The 24,804-nt window shown below is 47.1% G+C and overlaps 1 protein-coding gene and 1 long non-coding RNA gene across 12 annotated transcripts in view; both read right to left on the reverse strand.

Moving 5' to 3' along the window:
• Positions 1–24,804, reverse strand: part of LOC140898275 (uncharacterized) — a 2,445,793-nt gene that overhangs the window by 44,028 nt on the left and 2,376,961 nt on the right. The window lies entirely within an intron of this gene.
• LOC140898297 (uncharacterized) lies at positions 5,218–24,549 on the reverse strand. Of its 2 annotated transcripts, XR_013634648.1 has the most exons (5): positions 22,750–24,549; positions 21,248–21,726; positions 15,814–16,095; positions 14,164–14,280; positions 5,218–5,760 (listed from the first exon to the last, which is right to left on the reverse strand). It is a non-coding gene; the product is annotated as an uncharacterized LOC140898297 (long non-coding RNA). The 2 variants fall into 2 exon arrangements; XR_013634649.1 differs by lacking the exon at positions 21,248–21,726 and having other exon boundaries at positions 22,750–23,263.

A 24,804-nucleotide genomic window follows, 5' to 3' on the forward strand; every position in this document is an offset into this window, starting at 1 on the left:
CTGTGTTGAGTGGTGGATGAATTAGGTGGAGCACCTTGGGAGATCTCTGAGTCTGATATGAGGAGAGTGGGGGGGTTAGTTTGAGAAGTGTCTCAGAGCTCTGATTGTGATATGAAATCTGAGTCTGCACACACACACCCATACTCCATATACGCTATCAAAGGAAAGAGGGGCATCTTTAAAAATCTAGCCATTAGAGCCCAGTTCTGCTTCCTCGTATCTCACATATTCTCATTGGCTTTGTTGGGAGTTCTGGTGGTGCAAAAAGTGGAATTGCTGGACCTCAAATTATCAGCATTACAGTAACTCGTCACCTAACACTGTAATTATGTTCCTGAAAAATGTGAATTTATGCAAAATGATATTAAGCAAATCCAATTTCCCCATAAGAATTAATGTAAATAGGGGGAGTTAGGTTTCAGGGAAATTTTTTTCACCAGACAAAAGACATTATATACATATACAGTATAAATTTTAAACAATTTTAAATGAACAGTTTAATATTGTACACAGCAATAAATGATTGTGAAGCTTGGTTGAGGTGGTGGAATAGGAGGGTGGAATATTTCCCAGGGAATGCCTTGCTGCTAAATGATGAACTAGCACTCAGCTGAGCCCTCAAGGGTTAATAGGCTGTTGTTAATGTAGCCTTACACTCTACAAGGCAGCATGGACTGAGGCAGAAGGGAGGAAACACAATAGATGCAGGGCAGTAGCTGCAAACACTTCCCTGCAAAAACTGAACATGATGATGAGCCCACGCTATCCAGCTGGAGTGCACCACTCCCTCCTCCTGACAGCACATGCACAGCTGCACAGGTGCTGACTTTCCAAAGTGCTGGGGGGTGCATGCATGAGTGAGAGAGACGTGCATTGCCCCTTTAAGTATGCTGAGCCCAGTTGCCCTTTTAAGCAGGTCTCCCAGTTCAGACAGGAAGCAACAGCTTCCAGGAAGCTCCCTCCTTTCTGTCCCTGAGCCCAGTCTCCCTCCTCTGCTTTGTGGAGAGGGGGTATGGAGCGAGGGGGGGCAGGAGCAGGGGGACATCCTGATATCAGCACCCCTCTCCCCCACTTTCCCATCAAGCAGGAAACTCCTGAGAGCAGCTCCAAGGCAGAAGGCAGGGCAGGAGCAGCAGGGCAGTGTGGGGAGGGCCACCTGAAATGCTGCTGGGCAGCTGCTGAGCCACATACCTTACAGAGAATTTAGGGGAGCTGATGGGGGGGGCTGTGAGCCCCCCTTGGTTCTAATCCCCACAAGGAGGGGCTGCTCTTCTGGAGAATCCTGCAAGCAGTGGACAAAGCAGGCAGCTGCCAAACGACTTATAAGGGAGCATTTTGCAACTTTAAACGAGCTTGTTCCCTAATAGATCAGCAACGAAACAATGTTAACAGAACAACATTAAGTGAAGAGTTACCGTATTGTTTTAGTGATATGACTTGTGCATTCAGTGATTGATCCTAGACTCACTGAAGTCAATAGCTAACTGATGTTAGTGCAGTATCAGGGCTTTAATCTTCTTCTGGTTAAAAAACTTCACTCAAAAAGTACATAAATAAATAATCAAACACCCTTATCAGGAGACAAATTTGTACCCAACTTTTATTTGTTGGAGGAAAAAGCATAACACTTACCAATTTCTGTATCATGTTTCCCTAAAAAAGAAACAAAAATAAATATAAATTATTATTAGAAACATAAGGTTTCGTTTTGTGAAAGGTGAACACTGATTATATAATTCATGAGTCTTTGATTGATTTCACTTTCACAACACCAAGAGAAAAAGGTTTTCCTTCCTCCATCTCTTACCTGTTGTTTCTCACTATTGTCAGAACTGAGGTTAAGGCTGAGAGCCCATGTTTATTCAGACCCCTATTTTCTACTGTGTATATTTTTTTCATACTAATTGTTGGGGTGAAATTTATCAAGCTTAGTGTCATCCCAATTTCTTTTTAGCAATAAATGAAATTCCTAAAGTCCATCAGGACTGAGGGGAGAATAACTGCACAGGTCGGGGGGAAGTGGACTGAAAGAGTGAGGAGTGGACAGTGGTTTGATCTCACACACACCCTTTCCCAAGTGCTCCAGTCAGCTTGAGGCAGCACTGGGGAGACGTTCTCTCTGCCTGGTAAAGGGCTTATGCAGATCACTGCCCCCTGAAGCAAAGGGGAACATTTGTAACTTTTCTTTCCCTGTGCTGCTGGGGACGGGGGCTTGGCCCAGGGTAGAATTTCATTCTTCACCTTTTTCATTTATTAGAAGACAATTTCATGCTAAATACATTACATTTGCCACTGACTTTTACCTTTTATTTTAAGTAGACAAAGAAGCAAGGCCAATAGAAACAAACAAAACCACCAGGATCACACTCTAAGCCATCATCCAGGGATTCACCCCAGGGAAAAGGAACCTTCTTCAGTGCTTACCCAGACAGTAGGCCATAGCAATCGTTCACCATTTGGTCCGTTCCTGCACAACCGGAAAGGCTTGACAGCCTGAGAGTCCAACATCGGAACAGCCTTGATGAACCCATGGAATAGGGGGTCTACCTCTGGGCCGCCTTCACCCCTCGTTGGTGGAATTTTATCTTGGAAAAAGGAACCTGAGAAATAAAACTCCCAGGACTTGCATTAGTTTGGAAGCAGGGACAAAACTAATTTTTTTCTATTGTATGTGTGCAATAAGAGTGGAAGCATGGCCTCATCTACACTACATAAAAGTCCAGATACTGATTTTAAAAATGACTCTAGGCAACACAGCTTTAGCATTGATTTATCTGTGAATGAACAGGACTAGTTTGATTCATTGGCATTCAGAGGTTCATAGAGCTCAGGGGCAAATTCTCTGCTCATAAGACCACATTGACTTCAGTGGAGTTATGTCTGCAAATATTTTGGCCTGCAGTGTTCAGCGACATTCAGGAATTGCCAAATTAATTAGAATATTTTTGCAACTCACTAGTTCCCCACAATATTTGGATGAATCATTATCACAATTAATCCAAACATTAAGTGAAGCAAATTAATCAGTCTTCACTTGCTGTTCTTGTGTTTTCAATGTTTAGGTCGCCGAGGCAGGGTGGGCATTTCAGACATGCCTACAGCATTCTCCATATGTGGCTTGTGCTCTGGTTTTGTGAAACTTGTGTAAGTCAGCTTAATAGTGACCTATATTCATTAGCATAAATCCATCAAGAACTGACTTAAACTAAATATATAGGCCACTCTGAAACTGAAATAAGAGTGTTCAGACAAGAGGTATTATCAGTAACTAAATAGATAGTCAGTGCAACTTTTGTGAGTAGACAAAAGCAAAGTGAGCGATGAGCCCAAGTTCCATGGAATGTCAACAGAAAGAGCACCACACAATTTGCATGACATTTCATACAGTGAAAAGATAGCAAACAAACCACAGCATCAGAATTACTACATTCTAGAAATCATTGAGAGGAAGATAGGTGTGCAGGAATAAGCTGTTTCTATGCAGTGCTTAATCTGTAATGAAAGAGCTGCTGGGGCTCAAGCAATTTTTTTACTTTCATAACTGATGCAGCGAGGCCAGAGGACTATGAACCGTCAAGCCTAGAGGTGCCGGGGCTCAGCCCTGCCAAGCCCTGGCACACATTAAGCACTGGTTTTATGGTTCTGTGATTTGGGTGAATATTTATTCTCAAAATTATGGGAGAGGATTTTTGTTTGTTTGCTTTTTGGGTGGGGGAGTAAGAGTTTCAGGACATTCAGAGTTAGATTAAATTTACATGAAACTCAAAACTCTGGTACACTGAATATTCAAAATTCAGGTAATCAGACTGCCTGAACTGTGACCCTGTGAAGATACCACTCTGCCATTTTCTTTGCTTGTATGTAGATTGTAAAATGTGCACCACGGATTCTTCAGTTCTTTGTTTCCTGTATTTTGTTTTGTTTCTGGTGGTGGTAATTTCAGTGTGGGGTTTGACTGGTAATTGACCTGCTACGTAAATTGTTGATTCCTTTTCTTGATTGAGAAAGGTATTACTGATCCAACAGTTTGAATGTTCTCTCATAATAACAGAATTTTCTGTTTCAAACAGGCCGTTATGCCCCAGGGATTTTGCTTCATAGATTGATGGTAAATGTTGCCCACTGAGATCGCTCCCTAGCACCTTGGGCTCTGGGTACCACCCAGATGACTGACAAACCACCCGGATCCCTCCACCCTGGTGATGCTCAATAGAGATGAGAGGGTTGAAGCCCAAACCTGTGTATATATACATACTATACATGTGGATATCCATGGGCATTTCATCAACATCAAACTGGGATGGTCAAGGAAGGTGCATGATGCATGCATCTTTAGGAACACTGGCCTGTACAGAAATCTGCAAGCAGGGACTTTCTTTCCAGAGCAGAAGATTCCAGTGGGGGATGGTGAAATGCCAATAGCAATCCTGGGAGACCCAGTGTACCCTTTATTGCAATGGCTCATGAAACCTTAGATGGGAAATCTGCACAGCAGCAAGGAGTGCTTCAACAATAGGTTGAGCAGGTGCAGAATGACTGTACAATGTGCCTTTGGCAGATTAAAAGCATGCTGGTGCTGCCTTTATGGAATGCTAGACCTAAATAAGGAAACTATTCCCATGGTGATAGCAGCTGGGGGCATGCTCTATAATAGCTGTGAGGCTAAGGGTGAAATGGGGGAGTGGGGGAGGTTTAGGTTGGATATTAGGAAAAACTTTTTCACTAGGAGGGTGGTGAAACACTGGAATGCGTTACCTAGGGAGGTGGTAGGATCTCCTTCCTTAGAGGTTTTTAAGGTCAGGCTTGACAAAGCCCTGGCTGGGATGATTTAACTGGGAATTGGTCCTGCTTCGAGCAGGGGGTTGGACTAGATGACCTTCTGGGGTCCCTTCCAACCCTGATATTCTAGGATTCGATGATAAATGTTCCCCACCGTGTGGAGCACGGAAGCGGATCACCTGGTGGCTTATTTTAAGCAGCCAGATACCAGGACTACTAGAGGAACATAATGGGAGGCTGTTGGAGTCAGGGAGGCTTTGAGACAACATTTTGACAATGAACACCAGTCACGTGTATTTCTACACAGCACTCTGCCACGCTTTGTTAACTTGCTGCTTTGCATTAAAATTTTGATGATTCCTGACCAGGATTTGCAGTCAGCAAGTGTATAACTGTCAGCAGCGACCACCATGTGTTGGCGACAAATAAAGATTGGTATCTTTCAGAGTTTGTTTTTATTAAATAACAATTAACAACACACACAAAAGGATTGGTGGGAAGGGAGAAAAAAGCGTATGGCAGTACGCTCTCATAACTGTGTGTAAATCCAGCTATCGTTTGGGAAAGTGTCCAAAGGGATGGATGGAACGGCACACAGAGATGTTCTGGGATGTTGCAAGGAATGCGGGGGAGGAGTTTGGGGAAGGCATGGAAAGCAGTTCTGTAATGGCTGGTGAGGGAGTACTCATGTGTTCTGCCTGGAGCATGATTAGGGACCTCAACATTGCTGTTTGCTCCTCCATCATTTTTATCATCCACTCCTGGCCCTTTACAATGTGTTCCTTGCTCTCCTTTCTGGCCTCCCTGTGAGTTTGAATTATTTTTCCTTTAAAGTCTTTGTCCACTCCCTGTATCCTCTTTTTTCAGCCTCAGAGGATTGGAGCACCTCTCAGAACATGTCCTCCTTGCTGCACCTTGGTCACTTCCTTATTTGGTGGAGGTGCTCCCCCAGTGTGTAGGAAGATCCCCTGAAGGCCAAATCTATAGAAACACAAGAAACAATTCACAGAAGCATGATTTTTAGTTCACGCACAGCACTGAAACATTATAGTGTAAAAATATACCTCTTTTTACATACAAATCACTTTCTCAGTGACCCTTGGCAAGCACACATCTCAGCAAGCATCTTAAACATGGTGAGTGCCCTCCAGGGGAGGGGGAGAGGTTGGGTGCTCAAGATAGGGCAAAGGGTCTAGGTGTTTTTTTAAAGGGATCACTGCAGGTGTCTAGGGACAATATTGCTAATTCAGCCACCATTTTCCACAGGTGGGGGTCATAGAAGCCAATATCTCACTCCTGAGGGTAAGCAAGGATGCAAGGGTGCATCTCCTACAGGCATGGGATTCCAGACCCACTCGGCTGGGCCTGATGCTCACGGGGAGGGAGCTTGAGAGGGAGGTGAGGACCTTGTATTCCCCATCCTTCAGACACATTGTCCAGTATCCATTCCCAGGTGTGAGTCTGACTGGCCCCTTCCTGCTCACAGATTCTCTACAAACCCCCAGAGTCCAGCCTGTCTTGTCTCCCACCTCCACCTCCCAGTAACACCTCCCGTCCATAAATCCCTCAGCACCCAGGACAATGGGGAAAGTATCAAATCTCTTAGGATTATCGGGAAGATCCTGTGGGGTATGTCCATCTCTCACATGTTTAAGATCCTCAGACCAGGATGAGCCAGGGATTTGATGTGTCTGGATCCAGAGTCATGTTCACTGGGGAGAGAGTCACAGAATCAGTGCCAGGGTCAGGGGCTGGTCACTAGGATGAAAGGGAAATTAACCTTCATTCCCATTAATCACTGTGTCATGGGGCCCCCATGCAATGCCAGGAGGAAGGATATGCCCCAGGGGTGGGAGGGGAACCAGAGAGTTGTGGGGAGGAGCAAGTGTGAGGGGGTTGGGATCAAAGGCTGGGAGATGGTTGGGCAAGGGAAAGGGTTTCCACCCACAGGAAGGAGGGACAAGCACCAAAGGGACAGAGAGGATTGAGGGATGGTGCGGGTGTCAGGGGGGCTATAGGGGACAAGGGGAGATGTAGTCACTGCGGGGCAAAGAGCAGGAGAGGGAAGGTGCCTGAGGAAGAGGAGGTGAGGTAACGGGGAGGCACCAGAGGGACAGAGGATGTTGAGGGGAGGGGCCTTCATGGGGAAGAAAGTGGTTGAAGGAAGAGCCAGGTATCAAGACGGCAGAGGGAAGGGGCTTGCATCAGTGAGGCAGAGGGGGTGAGCAGAGAGCCAGATGTTGGGGGTGAGGGAAGATGCAGGTATCAGAGGGTGTGGTGGGGCAAGCGGAAGAACAGGCATCAAAAGGTGGAAAAGGCAGGTATCAGTAGTAAGAGGGGGGAAGAGGGAAGGGACAGGCCACATGGGAATAGAGGCAGAGAAGAGAGGAGTGGGACAGTCACCTGGGGAGAAAATGGGGGCAAGGGAAGCCCTGGGCACCAGAGGATAAAGGAGTGGTGAGGAAAGAGGTGGGCACCCAGGGTTAGAGGGGGGCAAAGGAGAAGGGTGGGCACCAAGTGGGCAGATAGGGAGAAAGAGAGGGGCAGGCCCAGTGGGGCCTGAGGGGGGACAAGGGAAGGGGTGGGAACCACTGAGGCAGAGGGCAGCGAGAGGATGTAGCTGATCTGCAACTGCTAGCAGCCAATATCTCTGATGATGGGACACTAGATGGGGAGGACTTTGAGTTACTACAGAGAATTCTTTCCCAGGTATCTGGCTGGTGGGTCTTGCCCACATACTCAAGGTCTAACTGATCCCCATACTTGGGGTCAGGAAGGAATTTTCCCCTGGGTCAGACTGGCGGAGATCTGAGGGATTTTCACCTTCCTCTGCAACATGGGGCATAGGTCACTTGCAGGTTTAAACTAGTGTAAATGGTGGATTCTCTGTAAACTTGAAATCTTTAAATCATGATTTGAGGACTTTAGTAACTCTTCCAGAGGTTAGAGGTCTATTTCTGGAGTGGGTGGGTGAGGCTCTGTGGTCTGCAATGTGCAGGAAGTCTGACTAGATGATCATGATGGTCCCTTCTGACCTTTGAGTTTATGAGTAAAGTAGATCCCAGCAAGGGACTTTTGTTTCAGATTTTTCAGATTACATGGAGTTATTTAAGTAGTGCCGAAGAGGGTAAACTGAGGCAAGGTACTTGCAGGGCCACCCTGAGGCAGCTGAGTGGAGTACTTAAATGTGCTTCCCCTGACTATATGGTATCAGAAGTGGAATCTGAGATCCCATTCCACCAAGAACGGATGACCAAGCAGCATGGCACAAGCACTTCCATGACGGTGGGACATTCACTCTCTCAAGGTAGTGTCAGGAGGGCAGCAACAACTATGGGAGTTCCAGCTCCCATATTTCGAAGGAACTAAGCAACCACAGTGGTGCCTCAAAGAAGGTCAGTGATTTGAAAGAGTCAGCCACCACAGACAACCACAAGAGAAGAAAGCACAGGACTGGTCCAATATTAGGTACCGACCGTGGGCAAGATGGGCAAATAAGATGGGGTTGGCCCCCAGAAACCAGGATGCTGAGACTGGCCTGGTTTCCCAGAAGAGTCAGAGAAGAGGGGAGTTCCAGGTTATTAAATACGTCCTGCCATGGGGAAGTCATGCCATCCTGCCATATTCCGCTGGAAGGTAAAAGACACCTTCAGTTAATGTTGAGTCACCAAAATTAATGGGCAATAGTCGAACTAAGAGTGACGTCTCCCGCACTGATGATACGAATGTTCTGAAAGATCTGTCAATAGGACGCTAAGCAGAGAAGAGCGCAGAGCAGAGCTTCTTATGGGGACAGGGACCCAAGCTGTCCTGTCCCAGCTGTTACATGTACTATCTTATACACCTCAGATACTGCACACATAAACCTGGACCAGAGAGCAGGGCTTGCTGGCTCCAAGTCACCGTTCCACGTCCCTCCCACACTGATCCCTGCAACCTCCTCCCCACCTGCCACTCTTCATCCCCCATCCTCTGCACAGACACACATGCCTTTAAGCCCCACCCCAGGCCATATCTCCACATCCCATGCTGGTCTGCTGCTCCCACTGCACATTATTATTTACATTCCAGTAGCATCTAGAGGTCGCACTCAGGGCTGGGCCCCACTGCGCTAGGTCCTGTACACACACGCTCAGGGCTGGGGCCCACCATACTAGGTCCTGTACACATACACTCAGGGCTGGGCCCCCACTGCACTTGGTTCTGTACACACACACACTCCAGACTATAAAAAGACACAGTCCCTGCTCCAAAGAGTTTACAATCTAGGGTCCTGACCATGCAAAAGCCCAGGTATAATTTTACTCACAAACCTGCTTCTCTTCCCCACACCTCTCCAACTACTGCCCCATCTTCCCTTCCGGGTTGTTTCTGCTACCACATCCCCCACCGTCTTATTGTCCCTTCACTAAGACCCTCTGCCCCACCCAGCACCACACCAGCACAAGCTAATAGTCTTTGCCATTAGTCCCTTCACCATTCAGCCCTTCCCTGTCTGTCAAATCCACCAGCTTTACTGAGCTGTCAACACTGTCTTCCCATTGCATAGAAAACATTTTTTGCCCTCTTGGGCAAAATGGTAAGGGCTGCTCCTGGCAGGCTGGGTCACCCACCTGTCTGCTTCTCCCTCAAGCACCTCAGTGTTTTCTCCCCTTCCGTGCATGGAGAAAATGCCCCATCAATATTTGTAAAGCTGCTCCCTTATTCTCTCTTAAATCCCTCCTCCAAACACATATATGCTGTGGCCCCAGTAATCTCTCTTGTCTGGAACTGGCTGGGCAAGTGATGAGCTGGACTTGGGTTTCTTTTTATCATTACCTCGCTGCTTGCCCTCCCAACCCCTCACGTCCCTTGTGTTTTTCATCCCTCTGTTATAGCCTATCTGTCATGCAGAGGGTGAGCTCCCTGGGGCAGGTATCTCTTTGTTATATGGAGTTTGTGTGGACTGAAGGGAGACAGTGGGTGTGTCTGGGAGGCCATAGAAGAGGCTGAGCTGGGAACATCACAGAGGTCATTAGAGATTTTGGTGAGAGTGGTTTCAGGGGAGTGAATGGGGAAGAAGCTCAATTGGAGAGGGTCTAGGTCTAGGACAGGAGCGGCAGAAGATTCCTAAAAGTGCGGGGCCCACCATCACCCCAACCATGGACCCTCCCCCTCACAGCTCTCATTCCCCCAAGGCCCCTCCCTCACAGCGCCCATTCTCCCACGGCCCCGCCTTCGCACCGCCCCTTCTTCCTGAGCCCCTGCGCTGCCTCTTCCTCCCAAGACCCCGCTCCCCACTTGCTCCTTTGTGCCCCCTCACCCCATTACTTGTTCTTATGGCAGGTAAAAAGTGGAGCTCCATGGCCCCTTGGTGCCCCCTATTCCAGCACCCCTGTCTAGGATGGAACAGGAGGAGAGAAACTCCAGACTGTGATTGTAGACAGAGCGTTCATTGAGCTTAGCGGGAGAAGGGAGAAGGGACAGTAGGTAGAGAGGCAATTAGGATCAGGGATGGAAAGTTTTAGGATGGGAGAGACTAAGTGTCACAAGGTGGCTGGTCTTTTAAGGAGAGTTGGGGCCCAGTTCCACCCTGAGATTAATCAGCTGATGCTGAGGCCAGGGATCAAGTGATGGCTTGAAGATCTCCTGGTCCTAATAAAAGCCTGGCCAGCAAGTTCTTCAGCTAAGGGAGAGCTTCAGGGAGCAGGAAGACTCCAGGAGGAGACCCTGAGGCAGGGAAAAGAGCCCAGTTCCTGTATGATTCTCAGGCAGACAGCTGGTGGGGTGCAATCTTGCAGGGAGGGGCTAGGCCCATGCAGAAGATCCCGGCTCAGGGGAAATGATGTCTGTTGTGCTGGGGAGTGGGGTGAGGTGGTTATAGAGTGATTCTCAATTAATATTTGATTAAAGTTTAACACCTTAAACAAAACAGACAGAGTGAGCCTCATACCAGAATATCCCATAGCCCAGTAGTTAGAGCACTGTCCTGAGAGTTGGGAGACCCCTGTTCAAATCCTTTCTCCTCATCAGCAGAGAGAGGGGACTTCAACCAGAGTCTCCCACATTTCGGGTGGGTACCCTAACCCCTAGGCTAAAGGTTATAAGAGAGTTTTGCCTCCTCCCAGTCTCCCACCTCTGTTCTTTGTGTCATTGGGTGACCTCTGAGCATGTCTACAGGATGCTCCTTCCTCCAGTTTGTGGGTCACTTTGGGGCTCAGGTGGGAGATAGGTGCCTAAACGTCTAGAGCAAGGCAGCCATGTATATGCCCAGAGGCAGAAACTTAGACACTGAGAGAATTTTTACAGCAGAGATTTCTGTCCCGAGTGAGTTTAGGCACCCACACAGTTATGCATCAGCCAAGAGGGGTCTTGTGGATCACGGTGCCTAAAACTAGGATTGAGATGCCTGTCTCTGGGTTTGGTGCCTAAGTCTCTTTGCAGATCTGTGCCATAATGCACAATGCAATTCCCCTTAATATGGAGTTAAAACTGAGAGGACATGTACTTGTAACTTAAGGGTAAAAGTCATTACAAGAATCTTGTAATTATCCCCAAACCAAATGTTATATACCCAGACAATACAGAATTATGGTTATATTTAAAAGAAATCCAAACATTCCGTGGTCTCGAAATGCAGCTAAGGCACCTAAACAACCTTAACTCTGCCCTGTAGTAACATCATGAGGGGGGAAATTGGAAAAAAACCCTTAAAACATTGTGTTCCTATAAAATCAGTTTCATTTAATGTAGAACCACAGACACTGTTCTGCACTGATCAGACCTGTATGGTTAATGCATAGAGTCGCTGTAGAGTGGAGCTGAGGTTGTGGGTGTACATGCTCACTGCAGGTGAAATCCTGCCCTCTCCCTCATTACATGTGTATGGAAGAGCCACAACACAGGGGGATCCTGAGTGAGGGATCCTGTTAAATATTGGACAAGTCTCTCAGGGTTCATCTACATTGCAAAAAAAACCCCAAAACAAAACACAACAGTGGGGCCCAGAGACTAGGCCAACTGACTCAGGCTTGGGGAGCCCATGCTACAGGGCTAAAAATAGCAGTACAGACATTCCTGCTTGGGCTAGCACCTGTGTTCCGAAACCCAGTGAGGGGGAGGGCCTCAGAGCCTGGGTTCCAGCCCAAGCCGGAATGTCTACAATATTAATATTTAGCCATGCAGTGCAAGCCCCAGGCTCTGAGATTTGCTGCCGTGGGTGGGTTTTTTGCAGTATAGACGTACCCAGTCTCCAGCAATGACACCGGCCCAGGATGGCAAGTGTTATTCAGGGCCCTGGATTCAGAGAACCATTTCTATAATTCCCATGGGCTTTATTATTCGCCTTCAGAGCCCATTTGTGTGAGCATGAGCAGCCCCTGAGCTCACAGCTTGGGCCCTGGTGCCAATATGGAGACGTTCCCCATCACTCATTAAAACAGGCTGTAACTCCATCAGCTAAAACTGAGCTAAAGGTGGTAAACTGTGACTACTCTGCATCAAATGTGTCTTTCAATCGAGTTAAGTTGGCTTCACTGAGCTAACTCGACTATCATGACATGAAATCTTCAACCCATCCCATTGGTCCCAGACACTGACATTTCTGCCTCTCCATCGCAGATTGCAGAGTCTCTAGAGGGAGAAAAAGGCAAGAGGTGATATTTCATGCTGTTGTGTTTATAACAGCAAACCCATGGCTAATGTAACTGTTCCACACACTCAAAGGCCACCACTGGAAGGTCCCAAGGGAAAAGGACAAGACATATGATTGTTCTACCCTAGTACAAACCTAGGAGGTGCCTTCATGCCCCTTGGTACCTGGAATGCACATGCTGAGAACAACAAGATACGGAGTACACTTTGGTACAGAAAAACTGATTGAATAAATCTAGTTTCAGAGGACACAGTACCTTTTACTTAGGAACAGGCAGGATATAAAAAGGATAACTTTGGGAGAGTAACTTTGAGTGCACACCTTCTGTGTAAGGTGAATTTAACAAGGCTGCACAAGACGGCTTCCTGGACACAGGTATCGTAATGAACCTTTCTTCCTCTACTATACTATTATTGAGCTTTAGCAATAAACCTGACTGATACTGGTTATTTGGTCTCTTGAATATATTTCATAATGAAACAGAGTGTGGTTAAACGATTGACTATACAATTTTTCAACAGAAGGGATGTGCATGTGCACAGAATTGGGCCCTAAGAAACTTACTTCTCTCCTACTTTGCATTGTTTTGTCTGCAAGCAAACAAGTTAGATATGTCACAGCTGCAAGCATAGCTTACTAAGCCTCACATGGGTGTTTCAAACTGAGCAATGCTGATCCCCATGGAATATTTCAGAATCACATTCCATTGGGACTTGTTAGTGAGATCTGACAGGATGAACCCACTTGACACTTGTGAGTTCAGACGTGAAATCATAATGTATTCAGAGCACCCTTCGCCCTCAACCTATCTCCATTGCCCCAAACTCTTCCAAACATTTAATCAAAGCACCTCAATCCTGGCATCTCCATTTTTGTTTTTAAATCTCTGACTGGTCAAATTGCATTCTCCCTTTGTCATAAATATATAGGGAAGGGTAACAACCTTTATGTATGCAATAGCATAAAATCCCTCCTGGCCAGATGAACAGAGAACACTTTACCTGTAAGGGGTTAAGAAACTCAAATAACCTAGTTGGCACCTGACCAGAAGGATCAATAAGAAAAGAAGATACTTTCAAATCTGGGGGTCGGGGGGAAGTGTTTGTTTCTCTTTGTTTGTTCTCTCTCTGGATGGAGAGAGAGGCCAGGAAAGTAAAACATCTCCTGAAAACATACCTGAAATGATTCATCTAAGATTACAAACATTGTAAGTAAGGGCAAGGAAATGCATTAGATTATCTTTTGTTTTAGCTTGTTAATTTCCCCTATGCTAAGAGGGAGTTTTATTCCTGTTTTTTGTAACTTTGAAGCTGAGCCTAGAGGGGAATCCTCTGTGTTTTTACCCTGTAAAGTTATCTTCCATCCTGATTTTGCAGGTATGATTCTTTTACTTTTTCTTTAAATAAAGTTCTTTCTTTAAGAACCTGATTGATTTTCAGTGTCCTAGAGACAAAGAGTCTGGTCGGTACTCACATTATTCTCAAGCCTCCCCAGGAAAGGGGGTGAAGGGGCTTGGGGGAATATTTTGGGGGGATAGGGACTCCAAGTGACCCTTTTCCCAAATTTTTGTGTAAATCACTTGGTGGTGGCAGCAATACTACCCAAGGACAAGGAAAGGAATTGTACCTTGGGGAAGTTTTAACCTAAGGTGGTAGAATATAAACTTAGGGGATCTTTCATGGGGGTCCTCACATCTGTACCCCAGAGTTCAGAGTGGGAAGGGAACCCTGACACCCTTCTTGTTACTTTACCTTTTGCTCTGCATTGACTCCAGGAGCAGTAACTGGCCAGGGCAATGAGAACACAGAAGATAACACCCAGGATCACACCCAGAGCCACCACCCAGATGTGAAATGTGAAAAAGAGATCTGCAAGAGAAAGTGTCATTGACTTAGGAACAAACATGTGTCAAAAGAAGGACATTGCAACAATGGTGACACTGTGACCAGTTAAAAGAATCTCACAGGGAAATACATGGTGAGATGTGGCTCCTCTGTGCTTTATTATTAAGCCATTGAAAGTCCAAGCAATAATCTGGTTACTGAACATGGTTAATTACTGAAAAGGGGAATATCAGGGATGGGGCTTGGCGCAGCTCCATTAGAGAATCATAGGACTGGAAGGGACCTCGAGATGTCATCTAGTCTAGTCCCCTGCACTCAAGGTAGGACTAAGTATTATCTAGACCATCCCTCACAGGTGTTTGTCCAACCTGCTCTTAAAAATCCCCAGTGATGGAGACTCCACCACCAACCCTAGGAAATTTATTCCAGTGCTTAACCACTCTGACAGTTGGGAAGATTTTCCTAATGTCCAACCTAAACCGCCCTTGCTGCAATTTAAGCCCATTGCTTCTTGTCCTATCCACAGAAGTTAAGGAGAATAATTTTTCTCCCTCCTCCTTGTAACAACCTTTTATGTACATGAAAACTGTTATCATGTCCCCATTCAGTCTTCTCTTCTCCAGAATAAACAAACCCAATTTTTTCAGTCTTCCCTCAGAGGTCATGTTTTCTAGACCTTTAATCATTTTTGTTGCTCTTTCGGGACATTCTCCAATTTGTCCACATCTTTCCTGAAATGTGGCACCCAGAACTGGACACAATACTCCAGTTTAGGCACCTATCTCTGAGACAAAGGGGACTTAACACACACCCCTCTCCTTGTCATCTCCCATTGGCTAGCTAAGAGGAGGTGGCACTTAGCAGGCTGGTTTCTGTGAATTGCAGTCTAGCCCCTGTTGTACAGGGAGCCTGGGCACCTAACTCAGGCTTTGTTGTTCCCAGTGATTTTCTAGGTACCTCAAAGTATCAAATACTGACTCTCCTTAAGATCTGTTACACCAGTGTAAATCTGGAGTAACTTCACTGACTCCAGGTTACACCCAGAGGTGAAAGTAAGCCAGTATGGTACAGCATACCAGTAAGAGCCGATACACAGCCAACCATACCGGCAGGGACGCTAATGGGCGGAGGGGGGGTGGTGGCAAAAGGTAGCAGACGGGAGCCCCGGACCCTTTAAATTGCTGCTGGAGCTCCAGGTGGCGTGGGCTGGGCAGCGCTGAAAGGCTGGCTGTGGGAGTCTGGCCCCAGTCCCGCCCCTTTTGCCCAAGGCCCACCCCTTCCGGGGGCCCAGAGCCACCTCCCCCCACCAACCTTGCTCAGGACCCCGGCCTCCCTGCATCTCGGTAAGTCCCTTAAGTTACTTTCACCACTGGTTACTATATAATTAGTGTTTGTGGTGCTGAGCATCAGCACACCTAAGTGTTTTTGTGAATGTAGCTGAATTGCTCATAATGCTGAAGATTCAGGCCAGTAAATAGGAGACCCAATAAGAATTGTTCCACACTAACAACTGCAGAAGCTCAGTCTATTCCACATACAGCGTGGATGGGCACTGACCTGCTATGGAAATGGTTGACACTCTCTCCTGGTTCAGGCAGGGGTTCCTGACAGAACAGGACACTTTCTGGTTGGATTCTTCTGTTATAACAATAGCAATCTCTGTTTGAAACAGACCGGTGGCCTCTTGCAATATGTTGTGAGAGGCTGATGGTAAGACCTGCCCCTGGAGATCTCTCCATTGAGCCTCAGGCTCTGGGTACCACCCAAATGATCGACACACAACCCGGATCCCTCCATCCTGGTGACCTTCCACAGGGATGTCAGGATCAGAGCCCACACCTAGAGGAAAATGGAATAAACAGGTGTTAATTCTACAGTACCCAGATGTGCCAAAAGTCTCATTACAGCATCTGTAGAGAGCTGGGAAAGTTCTGGTTTATTTTTATGACAGGTTTCAGAGTAACAGCCGTGTTAGTCTGTATTCGCAAAAAGAAAAGGAGGACTTGTGGCACCTTAGAGACTAACCAATTTATTTGAGCATAAGCTTTCGTGAGCTACAGCTCACTTGGTATCTCCTCTCATCTTCTATTGTTAATGGCCAGATGTGCAGGGGTTAATGTCTTTATAGAAACAGAACAGGCAATGCAGTGATGGGGCAAAGTCAGGTAAGTGTGAATGAATAACCAGGATTGCCAGCCTGTGAACAGAGCCATTGTATCATGGGATATACACAGACCATTGTATCAGCTTTATACATGTCACGTATAGACAAAGGAAAAGCATTAGATCTTATACATGAACTCCACTAGTAACCTCCCTCCGGCCTGACAATTCACCTTTCAGGCTTGGTCTACACTAGAGCTTACTTTGGTATAATTTACATCACTCAGGGGGTGTGAATAATTCACACCCCTGAGTGACAGAAATTACACCAACCTAAGCGCTGGTGTGGACAGTGCTATGTCAGTAGGAAAGCTTCTCCTGCCGACATAGCTACCACCTCTTGCAGAGGTGGAGGTATTATGACAACGGAAGAGCTCTCTTCTGCTGGCATAGTTTCTTCACCAGATGCACTACAGCAGCGCAGCTGCATCAGTGCAGCTGTACCACTGTAGCATTTCTAGTGTAGACAAGCCCTCAGTATGACCCTTTAGCAGTTCATTATGCACCTTTCAATTTTCATATTAATCCCCATCTTCTCTAATTTAACTAATAGTTTCCCAGGTGGAACTGTATCAAATGCCTTACTGACATCCAGGTAGATTAGATCTAATGCTTTTCCTTTGTCTAAAGAAACAATTATCTTCGCAAAAAAGGAGATCCAGTTGGTTTAGCACAATATACCTTTTTAAAAACCATGTTATATTTTATCCCAGTTACTGTTTACTTCTTGTCCTGAACTACTTTTTCTTCCAAGATTTGGTCCAAGACCTTGCATACAATTGAAGTCAAACTAACAGGCCTCTAGTTACCTGGATCACTTTTTCTCTTTTCTTAAAAATAGAAACTATATTAATCATTCTCCAGTCATAGGATACAATCCCCTAATTTACAAATTCATTAAAAATCCTAGCTATTGGGCTTGCTTTAATATTCTTGGATAGAGATTATCCGGGGCCCCCAGTTTAGTCCCATTAAGCTGCTTGAGTTTGGCTTCCAGCTTGGATGTGGTAATTTCCATGTCCTAATTCCCATTCCCTGCCACTACCCCATAGCACCTCAGTACCCTTATTAAAAACGATGGTAAAGTATTTGTTTAGGTGTTGCTCTGGCAGCAACTTTGGAAATGTTCAAGGGGAAAGGCCGGTGTAGGCCAGACCTCAGAGTGGGCATGACATAGCCCCTCCCCTTCCAGCCCTGTCCCTAATAACTACCAAGGTATTGGTGGGGGACAGTGACCCATGCCCCAGTTCTGCTTATTCCAGGGGAGGGTTCTTCATGGTTTTCCCCCCACAACAGCTCACACCTGGCCTGGGACTCCCTTTCTGTGTTTGTGGCCCAGCCTCAGTGTCCCAGGGTCAAGGCGATGTCAGGGATGGATTTGGTCATCGCTCACAATGGGAACAATGTCACAGTGCTCCGTACAGCAGCTCCAGCTGAAACCAATGGACACTGTTCCCCTTCCCCTCCCATTGAGAACAACAGGAGCTGCTCAGAGCCCCTGGAAACCTGCCCATGTCACACAGGTGCCAACATGTAGCAGTTCAGAGCTGAGCTCCTTTGGAAACATGGTCCTATGGCTCTACGGCCCCTGGCACCTGCAAGAGGCTATGTTGTTTTAAAGGGCAGTGGGCTTCCAACAAGGGCTGACTTCACTCGGGGCTCACACCACGTTATGCTGATGGAGTGAGCCCATCTGGTATACAAGAGGCCTCATGGACACATACAGGTGCCATTTACACTCAGAGGGGGAGATTTTCACAAACACAGGGGAGTTAGGATCAATGGGGCTTGTGCTCCTAAATCCCTTAGGAGCTTTAGAAAATCTCCCTCTCCCTCCATCAGTTGCACCCAATCTGGCCCCAGGTGTTTCCCTTCCATCTTTCAGCCTCTCACTCTGGAGCATGACAGTAGTGAGTTGATGATAAAAATACCTGCACACTCCCAACAACGCCCCAAGGGAAAATTAGAAATGGTGATCGTTTCCTACATCTGTCAGTAAATAAAGCAGAACAGCAAATAAATGTGAACCTGGCAGTGGAGAAGTGACTGAACAGGTCTCTGAATCTGTGTGGGCCTTTCTACACTCACAACTGATTTCCTGGTAGTGAAGTGACACTTTATCCCCCAAATCCCAGGAGCGAGGCCTGTTGATAGCAGCCGCTCCTCTGACTAATCAGCATAATAAGCCAGGAAATATTCAGGGGAGCAATTTAGTGGGAGTTGCAGTGAGTGAACCCCCTATCTGCAGAATCCTGTGTAGTTATTCCTGAGCCATTCCAATCTCTCCAGGGGGTTCCCTGCTTTGCTAGCACCCAGAGCCATTCTCTCTAGAGAGAGCTCCTGCTTCCAGTGACTGCTTCCCTTTCCCAGGCTGTAACATCCATCCTGCTGGAGGGGTCAGGGAGCCACAGGGTTTAACTCCAGCCTGCTCCTAAGGTTTTCATTAAGTTAATACATTTTATATTAAATGGAAGCACCGTCCTCTCTTCGAACATCCATCAGCTTCAAAACTGCAACTACAATAGCGCCTGGAACGTCACTGTAACTGGATCCTTCTCACAGCATGGTTATGGCACAAAGTTCAAATTCCTCGGACACACCCACAGTGCTAGTGAGAAGACAGCTGTGGTGCCAGCAAACCAGCTCTTTTGACTGGTGACACAATCAGTTCTGCAGACTTTTTTCCTTGTGCTCCAGGAGTCACTGTAATTATCTCCACCCTGTGTAAAGAACTGGACCAAAGTCTGCTTCAGCAGCCACTAGACTCTGTGGCCATGTTAATTTATTCTAGTGCCCTGAAATATTCTTCATTCCCATTCCCCACCCTCCAAACACATGCAAGACTTGTGGCTGAAAAGTTAACCATGGGCGGAGGGTGAAGCTTCCACTCGAGGAGGCTAGCCCCCCATCCCGCTTCATATGCCCGTGGCCCTGCCTGTCCCTTCCCAGCTCAGTGCGGGTGTCCCTCCTTTCCTTCCCCCCTCCTCCCCACTTGGGACCTCGACAGTCATTCCTCCCCCCTCTCAGTTCTCCTTCCCTACCTTATTTTTATTCTGTCCTATCCCTCTCCTTTTGCAAATATTTCAATTGTTAATCTTCTTTTTTGTATTTTTAATAAAAGGTTAAAGGGATTTTTCAATGGTGTGTTTGCCATGAGACAACGCTGGCTGAGGTCTCTGAAAACCAACCCCCAAACCTTGTTTAACACTGTTTAATGTTAGACAGTGACAGGGTCATGTTAACACCTTTGACTCTTTGTGCTCATTTATTCCATCTGTTGCTTGTATTCGACTATGACTGGAAATCAGTTTCCACATTTAGGGTTCAGGAGATGTGCCAGGGCACTTTGGTGTCTATATTCCCTCCTACTGTTGGCCAAGGTGGCACAATGATATTCTGTTGCTCGTTCTGCTTCCTTCGTAGCAGAGTGTCAAGCTCACCTGTCCTTGGCTGTATCTTCCCAGGTCATTAAGTGCAGACCAGCAGACTGTATGTGCTGCTTGATGCAGTCCTTGTAACAGCATCTGGGATGGCCAGCCTTCCTACTGCCTTTTTCAAGTCCGCTGCACAGAACTCTCTTAGGCAGTCAATTGTTTTCCATACATATGACGTGGCCGACCCAGGCCATTTGCCTCTGTGCTAGCATGGCTTCCAGGCTTGGCATGGCTGCCTGCCGTAGTACCTTGTTGTTGGCGATTTTGTCAGACCATTTGATTCCCAGTATGCTGCGTAGGTAGCATTCTTGCAGACAGTTAAGTTTTTGGATGTGGCAACGATAAAGGGGGGAGGTCTCTAACGAGTATAGAAGACAAGGGAGCACAACAGCTCTGTAAAGTTGGCATTTTGGGGACACTTTGACCCCCACCCCCTGTCTTGTCCATAGTCCTTTGTGTAGACAACCAAAAGCTAAGACAGCTGACTTTAAGGGTGCTGAAAGTTCTTTGTCAATGTTAGTGTCATTGGTAACTGCTACCTGTGCAGCAGAAGGACTTGATGTTGTTTAATTGGCAGCTGTTCAATTTTATTTCTGGTGGTGGTGGAAGTGATGGGTTTCTGCCAGGAGATGGTTGGTACAGGATTTCTGTTTTCTTTACATTAATACAGAGGCCAAACAGGGATACAACACGGGCAAAGGAATTCAGCAAATGCTGCAGGTTGTTCTCGGAAAGGGTGACAAACGCTGAGTCATCGGCTTACAGTAGATCCTTTACTTCACTTTTCTGGGATTTGCTTTTGGCCTTGAATGGGCAGAGGTTTAGAAATCTGCCATCGAATCGTGTTGTTAGAGTGACATCTGTAATGGTTGTACATGTCATTCCAGCCAGGAACAAACTTCATCCATCCGATGAAGTGAGCTGTAGCTCACGAAAGCTTATGCTCAAATAAATTGGTTAGTCTCTAAGGTGCCACAAGTCCTCCTTTTCTTTTTGCGAATACAGACTAACACGGCTGCTACTCTGAAAGTAAATAATGTAAGGGAAGCACACAGCCTTTTTTAACCTCATGGGCTACAGGAAAGGGATCAGATGAGTCGGCACCCACTGATACATGGGCCTGCATGTTGGCATGGAAGCAGCAAATAAGGTTGATTAGTTTGTTTGGGCAGCTAAACTTTGCAAGAAGACAGTGGAGCATTTGACATAGTCAAATGCCTTACTAAGGTCAACAAAGGCAACATACGAGGACATTTCTTGTTCAGCAGCTTGCTCCTGTAACTGGCATAGGGAAAATATCATGTCGGCCATGCTGTGTGATGAATGGAAACCACACTGGAATTTAGGGAGTACATCATCTGCAATAACCTGAAACCTTTTCAGCAACAGCTTACCAAGGAGTCTACCAGTGATGGAGAAGAGCAAAATGCCACGATAATTGCTGCAGTTATGTCTGTCCCCTTTGCTCTTGCAGATTATTACGATTTTGGTAACTTTGAAATCCTGGGGTAAAACCTTATTTTCCCAGCAGAAAGTAACTGGGTCTAGCAAAGCTTTGTGAAGTATAGGACTACCATGTTTTCGCACTTCAGCTGGGATTTGTGAGCTCCAGCTGCCTTTCCATTTGTCATTTCCATAAGTGCGTTCTTAGTCTCCTCTGAAGTTGGCGGATGTTTGAGTTCAAATCAAACTGTCTTTGTTCAATTGAGTCTACTATTTGATCATTTGCACTTGACTCATGATTGAGGAGAGTCACAAAATGTTCTTTCCATCTTTCTAGTATCATATTGGGCTCAGTCAGGAGGGTGGTGCCATCAGTGGACAGGATTGGACAGTTATTGGCTCTTCATAGTCTGTAAATGGACTTTAACTCCTGAAAAAAAACCTCAGGGTTACACCTACACCATACAAATTAATACAACATATAATACAACATATATGCCAGCAGCATGGGGGTCCCAAGCAGCCCCCGGCCCATGTCCTCAACCCCTGGATCACCATCTTTGTTCTATTCCTGCTTCTGTCAGGGGAATTCTCTGTCCATCTGTATTTCTGAAATGCCCAGCAATGCGGGATCCAGGTACTCATGAAACCTTTCTAGTTAAAGGCCCTTCACATTCTTCACTTAACATCCACTCACTCCTAAGCTGGCAGGAGGGGGAAAACCCCTGACCTGTGGCCTTGGAAACACCAGCAGATGCTGCTCAAATGCAGAAATTTTGCTGGTATGAATGGCTGGATCCTGCACCCCTGAAATCAATGGAATCTTTGCCTTTAACTCCAGGGGGTGGAGGATCAAGCCCTACTCCTGCAGTCCTTGCATGTGAGTCACATCATCTACTGAGCTCAGTGAAAATGTAGAAAGCACCAGGACTGCAAGATGGGACCCTTGAATACACTCAGACTTTGATCTTAGAGCTTGTGTCATCCCAGCCCATCTTTCCAGGGCTTACTCTTGTTTAGATAAGAGCAGGTCTATCAGCTGCTTTTCCCAGTGCAAACTGTGTGTTCAATACACTTATCACTGGTTTAACAAGGCCATTGCAGCTCTGCCTCAGATTGAATCCTCCCCCTGTAAATGCAGAGTTAATTAATAACCCTGCCCTTGCTGGGATGGATTGTTTGGAGAAACTCCTGTACCATCACTACTGCAGAGTCAGATGTTTTGAGCCCAGCCCCCCAGATAGGAGAGGAATGGCTCTGGGTGATCTTAGGGGAGCAGCAGAGCTGGGGGTACAGAGGGGCTGGGCAGCTAAGGGGCTATTGGGTGGTAGGAGGAGTATGGGGTTGTTGCAGGTGCTGTGGGAGAGATGTGGGAGAGAAGGTTTATTCATAAAAGGAAAAAGATATAGATGAGAGCTAGAACTGGTTAGAACTGGTAGAATCAATTACATACAGTGATGGCAAAGTTCTTGATGGCAGGCTTGCAGCAGTGATAGAATAGACTGCAGGTTCAAATCAAGTCTCTGGAGAACAGCCACAGCTGGGATGGGTCATCAGTCCTTCGTTCAATGCTTCAGTGTAGCAAAGTCCCTCCAGAGATAAGAAGCAGGATTGAAGACAAGATGGAGGAGCTGCAGCAGCTTTTTATATTCTCTTGTCATGTGGTCTTTCTTTCTTTGTTCCAAAGACAAGCTGTCCATCACATGGCATGGAAAAACCTCCATAGGCATGTCCCTGCATAACTTGCTGAGTCACAAGGCGTGTCTGCCTTCTCTCAATGGGTCAAATGTAAAGCTGATGGTCCTAACAAGCAGGCTAGGCAGAGCTGACACCAACTTGTCTGGGGTGTCACCCAGAAGCATAGCATAAGTTTGAAATACAGACAGTATAGAGCCAATACTTATATCTTTAAATAAAAAAATGATACATGCAAACAGATAGCATAATCATAACCAGCAAATCATAACCTTGTCTTAGACACCTCATGTGACCCCCTTTATACAAGATTTGGTACCACTACAGGACCTTGGTTGCAGCAATGATCTATACGGTCCCAGATTATGTCAATAACGTCACGGATGGGGCGGTGGGATGGGAAAGGATTGGGGGTTCTTGGGGGTGCAGAAGGGACAGCTGAGGGACTGGGGCTGTGGGGAGCTCTGTTTGGGGCAGAAGGGCTTGGGGAAGCAGGGGCCACAGGAAGAGAATGAAGGCTCAGAATGGGAGAACCCCTGCAAGGGGCACTAAGGCAATCACACCATAAGTGACTGCTCCCTCTTTGGCCTAAGTAGTTAGCCAATATTTAGGACCTTACTGGGTTGTTTCTGTCACACATGACCCCTGTACAGTGTCCAAGTGGGCTGGGCCAAGAGGGAGAATCCCACCCAACAATGGCCTTAGAGGGGAGGCAGAGGGAGGGGGAGATTAGTGTTCACACTTCTCAGCACATGATGGGACAAGGGGAGAATCCTGATCCTCAGACTGGGTGGTTGCTTTGTAACTTTGCAGTCGAGATACTGTGGTGATGGACACCAGAGTCTGTAGCTACATAGACACAGAAGGTGTGTTCAGGGATAGCCAGGTGTGTGTGTATAAGTGAGAGTGAGAGATGTGATGCTCCCTGTACAGCGTCCTCACTGAGAGCAGATGGAGCGACTGGCTGGAGCTGAGGAGAGGCCAAGCTGCAGGAACTGGTTGACATGAGGGTAGCCCATGGCTCCGTGTTGCAATGACTATTCTCAACTCACCCCGCAGCAGGAGGCAGTTGGCAGAAGGGAAATGCCCAGTTGCTGTTAGGGCAGCACTTTTAGGGGAACAAGGAAGTGAAATTAAACCTGTCACTCCTGGTTCACACAGGGGCAAGCAGGAAAATCAGGCCAAGTGAAGGTGAGGAAGCTGCCAACTGGCCTGTGTCATCTGACAAGTCTGCACAGCAGCTGCTCCGTGCAGAGCAGGGTGGGGGGAGGACACACCCCGACAGGGCCGGGCTGTTGTGGTTGTGGGCGGTTCTCTCCCCAGGCCCAATGGTAGGTGGTGTCTGTGGGTGGAGAGGGCACAGGGCTGCTCACTCCAGAGCGGCACCGAGCTTGAGGAAAGCACAGGGGGGCTGGCAGCTCCCAGGGACAGACAGAGCTGGGGCCAGAGACTGATGGTAAGGACTGACTGGCCCTACCCCCACCATTTTTTCATTCGGGCCCTGGGGCATCTGTACAGAGGGACTGGATACCTCCCCCGCATTCCCCATCACCTCGCCCATGGATCCAGGCAGATTTGGGAACCTCCCTCCCCACTTCAGTCCCCTGTTGCCCTTTTAAGTCTCCATCTCTCCTTCCCCCTCTCCTCTCCGATCGGGTTGGGAGACTCTGTCCCTGGCCCAGTCCCGGGGCGGTCGCTCTCCCGGAGCTGGCTCGGCTCCTGCAGGTGCTCAGGGGGGCAGAGCCTGGTCGGGTCAGGGAGGGCAGCAGCTCTGGGACTCGCAGACCCCCGCCTGGGAGCAGAGATGGGGTGA

Source organism: Lepidochelys kempii, chromosome 14 (assembly GCF_965140285.1).
Source record: "Lepidochelys kempii isolate rLepKem1 chromosome 14, rLepKem1.hap1, whole genome shotgun sequence".
NCBI lineage: Eukaryota > Metazoa > Chordata > Testudines > Cheloniidae > Lepidochelys > Lepidochelys kempii.